This window comes from Diadema antillarum, unplaced genomic scaffold (genome assembly GCF_040938485.1).
Source record: "Diadema antillarum isolate AM-2024a unplaced genomic scaffold, OU_Dant_1.0 scf00000097, whole genome shotgun sequence".
NCBI lineage: Eukaryota > Metazoa > Echinodermata > Echinoidea > Diadematoida > Diadematidae > Diadema > Diadema antillarum.
Window position 1 is genome coordinate 1087306 of NW_027270986.1, and position 6085 is coordinate 1093390.

Genomic DNA, 6085 nt, shown 5'->3' on the forward strand with positions numbered 1-6085 from the left:
ACCTTTAGCCCACCGGTCGTCCATTTCACACCTACGTCGACCACCTCAAGCACGCTAATATGCCACTCATAGCATACCTACCCCACGGGAGAAGCCACAAAATCATAATTCCACCTTCCAATCTCGGAAAAGTACCACTACCCCCAGCGGCAAATCGAAACACCACAGCCTGCTAATTTCCAAAATATATCTCGAAAACCTCATTGCTGGCAAGGGCTTCGCGGTGAATCAACACAAAATTTGTATCTTTTTCCCCTCTCTTCTAACTCGAGGGATATCGGGCTTTAGAGCGAGCGAGAGAGAGAGAGAGGAAAAAAAAAAGAAAAGAAACAGAGACGTAATTTGTTCGCTCTAAATTGATTTATGAAAGGAGAGATTACCGATCGATCGGGCCGAATGAATCACGATAGCCAGGGCATCTCGAGAGCCGCTGATAATGATCGCGATACGCTGGCTGAAGAAAAGGCATCGGCACTGCAGATTATGCCTTGTGAAATCGATCAACGCCTGATATGAAATTGATGTCGGATCATGTGCCGACAGTATATACACGAATCAGTGACGAAGCTTGAATCACCTCACAAGAAAATAAAGTTATACAATGAAATTACAGGACGCTTGCATTTCAAAACTCTACGCATAAATGCAGAGCTAAATCTCGCACAATGTTTTTATTGCTTGCGTATGTTTATATTCCTCTAAAAGTGAAATGCATCCATGGGTAGAAGATCAACTGCATGGGGAATCTTCAGCGCATCATGCAATATGAGGAGAATATAGGCCCTACGTGAAATAAAATTATCGTTTTCTCAACTTTCGAAAGCAAGAGTGAATGGGATGATTAGTTGATGTAAGCAAAGCTGTAACATTAAAAAGATGATGTTTACGAAGGTGGATGATAAAACGATGAAAAGAAAGAATAACAAAAGGAAACAATAAAAAGAGACGAAAAAGAAGCGGGCAAATGAAAAGACAGGGAAAAAAATCAATTAAGATGCACAAAAAACTATTATACTTATATAGGGGCGTTTAAATGATGTGATCCTAATGCAAAGCCTTCGTTCGTCAGACGAATTGATATCGCTTTCAGGACAAATTAGCGAGTCTCTTTATCTTTTCTGCCGTGAAGGTCAGTCACGCAAGAGTGTGAGCGGTAATTGATCACTGAGCACCCGGGCCTCGACGGGAGAGAAGATAATGACGTTTTACGTGGAGGAAGCTGTTAAAGGTCGAACAATAGAGGTCGCGAGAGAGCGACCGCTCAATTTGAATATAGGATGAGAGGGATTTAAAGGCATTTACGGGGAAGTGTTGAGGATGTTCCTTGTGATTGTGGTCTTGCGCAAGGATTAACTTAAGTTCAAAGACGGAAAGACGGAGAAAAAGTTGAAGATAATCACTTGGGGGGGGGGGGGCGGTTGGGCAGAAAGAGACAGAAAAAGAAGCCCTAATGATTCAAGACCTCACAATTGTGTAACCGTATAACAGTATCAAAACAATACCTGAAAATATCACCTTTATTCTTACACTGTTTATAGTTATAGTTGGCCTATTCTACAGACTGGAAATGAAACCGGAGCTGAAAAGTCTGTTATAACTTGAGACTAAAGGCTACTCTTACCATGATTGTACTAAAGGTTACGCATATACATAACAGGAATGATATAAACCTGATATTATTTTAGATTCAACGCGACATAATTATGTAGCTATACTGACCTTTCACTGATTCAGAGCTGAGAAGTCATTATTATCTCCAATATAATATCACTTGAGGAAGGTAACGTTCATAATTTACCGGGATATATACATATATTATTTGTATGCGTGTTCTATTCGTAGCTCAAGAGAAATGGTTAGAATGTCTCCGTATAGACAACATAATCATTATTCTCAATGCGACTGACTAGACGGTGAAATATGGGGATACCTGACCCTGAGGTGAACAATAGCGTTGTAATTGGTCAATCTATTGACGGCTTATCTCCACTACGAGCTCACGGCTGTTCCCTTACCATCTCCCATCTCCATTCAGGTGTGAGCAAGGGGTGGGGAGAAGGAGGGGGAAGGGGGGGGGGGAGGGAGGGCTGAAGGACCTTATACTGACAATGACGTCGTCTCGCAAAAAAAGTTATATCTCAACATATCATTATAACATGACCAAGATTAGTTGGTTGCTTGCTTGTTGGGTATTGGGTATAATCTTAAATCATTATCTAAGTTCGGGGTCCGTTGATACCAGCTCACAAGACGCTTAAGGCACATAATTACATGGAGGTGGACAAAATAATGTCCAGTACAATCTAAAACCATAAACTGTCAGTAGACACAACCACACCCCAACACATAATATAATAATCAAAAAATGATGTACGAAATGAACGCCGATGCAAACATTAAGGTAGTCATACTGATTCCAAGGAAGCATAACTTGTAGAATGAAACAAAGGAAACAAATTAGAAATTCAACAGCAAACGTTTGTATAATTTGTTAAGCAATCAGGGAAATGAAGAAGAAAATTAGGTTCTCTCCACAGAAAAAAAAAAGGAGAAAGAAAAAAAAAAATCGCCTGACACACTTCAAGTTCGGGACACTTTCATCACACTACCGCTCATGCTTAGGAATTCTTTATTGGGCCTTGCTTCGCTGTGTGTACCCCACTTTCCGGTAATAAGCATATCAGAATGATTGGCATTCTTGACAAGTCGCGCAAGGAACATAGTTCAAGAAGAGGAGGTCAAAAAGGGTACAAAGGTGGACCCCCTTGGGGTGGTGCACTTGACAGTCAGGATGACAATGGTAATGACTACTCCAGGGTAGTGCCGGAGAGTTGACTCAAGAAAGGGGTACAAGGGACAATATATCCATTTTGAAAGAGAGGGGGAGATAGATAATTACACGCACTTCACGAGGTAGTCAGAATGTAAGAAGACGGGCACGTGTGGCGCTGTTCTCCACACGCACTCGGCATCCACTGGACAAAATAACAGCGGAGTCATACTAGAACTCTTCCAGCAACCCGAAAAGATGTGTTGGTAGGCCTACTTTGGTCATTGTTATTCCCGTCTATTGGTTTGAGTATATTATATACCTAGCCATCTATACTGCTGTTGATAAGACACACACATACTTTCACAGGAATACTGACAGATAAAGCAGCATTATTGTATCATCATCGCACGGGCGCAAACTCACGAATCATAGCGGCCACTTATACCAAAGCACCATTTTCTGTGGCTTATGAATGATATCACATATTATACTGTACATGCCTGGACTACAGATATTGCCCAAGTATTGATGTCATGTATCCATAACTTGAAAAAATCAATGACAGCAATATCGACGGCAATTACCGGCTGATAAGCGACCCTCTACTCCAGCTTTACCACTGTAGCAAGTATGAGCGCCCCACTTGAAATCGAAAAATGAGTTATGTGTGAAACAAACTACGGCGTCAAATATAGAACAGTAGATTCGTTTACCAAGTATTTTCATCATAAAACTAAGAAAGATATGGCCACGCTGAACATCTCTGGTAAATATAAAATGATCAAGTGCTCCTCCAAGCAAAATACATTACAAAGTCTATGAAACCTCGAAGGAAGTATGAGCCTGCGCGCACAAAATGCACTTGGTACGAATGCATTTCGTTATCCACTATTCACCCCTTTTTCCTATTCTTTCAGCAACGTATCTGGCTCGTCGAAGACTATAGAGTTCTCCATCTGGTCTTTGTATAATATAAAGCAAGCGAGACCGTCTCCCCTACCTTCTTTAACCATTTCTTCATTCTTCAGACAATCTGCTGTCTTCGTGGGAAGAATGGAGACCAGTGATACCCCGTGCTCTTATGAAACCAAGCTGATTGGGCCACTGCAGGCATGTTTAGACAGTCGTCCAACTGGGTGTCGGGTTTATCGGAAGGCACAGCGGAGAGCCCCCGGACAACCACGGCCAACTTCAGCGGGGGCTCTATTTCGCTGACCCGACGAGTGATTGAAGGTCGAGCTCTTTAGCGGGTTAACAATTCACCATTGTACATGTATACACAGCCTGGTCACAGGGAAAGGCAGTCAGATACATATTGAGGCCAGTGACCAACTACATCGAAGATGGATTCAAGAGCATGGAATATGATTGTCTACGTCATGCTGCCCCCTCCTACCAACAAACCAAAATAAAACACGACAAAACGAATGAAAACCCAGCACTGACTTCTAAACGGAACTTTAGACAACAGAGAACAAGAGTAGAGACATAATGTAGGCGAGATGGAGAACAGAATTATATGTAACTAAAGATCTAGGCCTATGCCTTCAACAGTCCCACGCATTTTGATACAAAGTTTGGGGTTCATATGGCCGGTGCTATCATAATTCTCTTTGGGTGCAGGTTACATTTGCCGTTTGGGAAATTCTGGCAGCCTATGGGGAATACAATCTCTTGGGTCTTATAATCTACCTCCTTGGACGGACTGGGAAACAATACCAAGTAAGTAAATTCCATGTGCCCGCCGTAAATTGGATATCAAAATTACTGTCACGTACTGAAAGCCGTGACGTGTTTACCGCAAGAGTTGTCATCTTCGATTGAAATGAATCTACACCTCTCAGGGCCCCCCAACAATGTTTTTATGCGACCTTCGGATTCGGGAATGTTTTTACCGCCTCCGAATTAAGAAATGTTTCGTAAACGAGCGAGTTAAAACGTCAGTCACGTCAACCCTTACTCATCTGACGCCCAAGGCAAAAATCTATGTCGCGCCTCTCTCTCCCAACCTCCTCGCCTCTTATCATGTTAACAGATGGATTACAGAAGCACTTCGTCATTTCTGTTTCTCGTTATCCAGCAGATTTTCCTCCCGACAAAAGAGAGAACGGGAATGAAGCGAAAACATGGAACAAATTCTCCTGAATGGCATCATGATAGTATAACGAGGGTCTCGCTGATATGACCTTTGACATTCGTCGGAATACGATTACAGTTCTCGCTCGACTGTAGTTTCACCTCTCTCCTTTTCGGTTACCGCGATCCGAGCTATTTCCTTTCTCTCCCTCTCTCTTACCCAACGTCTCCTTCTCCCAGTACTCGTTAAGTTTCACCTGATGCTTATCAGCTTTCAAAATATTCTTTGGAAATAGAATTTTACATTGAAAAAAGAGAGAAAAAGGCGCGTCTTGAACGCTCCTGACGCCGTGAAGGAATTTGCAACAAACAAATTTCGCTGATTGAAGTGTGCTGGTTCGAATAGAGAGAGTAGCATCTATAGCCGTCTGCATGCTCCGTGTCAGCCATCTCTATGGTCTCAATTTCCAAGGTGAAGATCAGAGATCAGAAAACGACGCATAATTATACACGCAACAAAATTCGAGCCCTGTTTGCAACATTATTTTGATTTATCAAGCTTATCAAAATACGGACACACCTAAGATAGTGACAGTTTTATGCATGTGTACAGATTCACTGGAATAATTGTTGACAAGTCGGGTTATCAACCTCGCAGTCATAGAATAGGATGGACAGAACAATAAATAAGGCATATTATATTCTAAACAACATGTGAGTTGATAAGTCATACCTCTACCAGCACACGTAATCTTGATGCAACTTCTACTTTCCATACATCTATTCTAGGGCCTAGATCTTTGGTGCTCCTTATCTGAAAGAAGCACCTGAAAACACCAGAGTTCATCCCAGGGTATGAAGTAGTCCTACCCAGTGAATTCGAACGGACAGCGATTAATCATTTTCCGGACCATACTCTGTAAGGTGTCTTACCAAAACAAACGATTTCACCATGAGCAGCTGTCTCACGGATGTCGAAAATGGAGATGAAGATGGTAAAAACAACACCATCCTCCCCACGGACTCTATTCAGCTGACAATACATGGTTGCGCCATTGCCACGATCAAACCGTATTGCTTTATGACTGCAATGATGTCGTGTACCAGCGTGTCACACCACAATACGCACTTTATACTTGCTTTCCAATATTTATTGAGTAATCAGCCGATATCATCATCAGCTACAGCACGTTGCTGGCAACATCAAAAAGTACATGTATAGGTTCCTACAGTCAC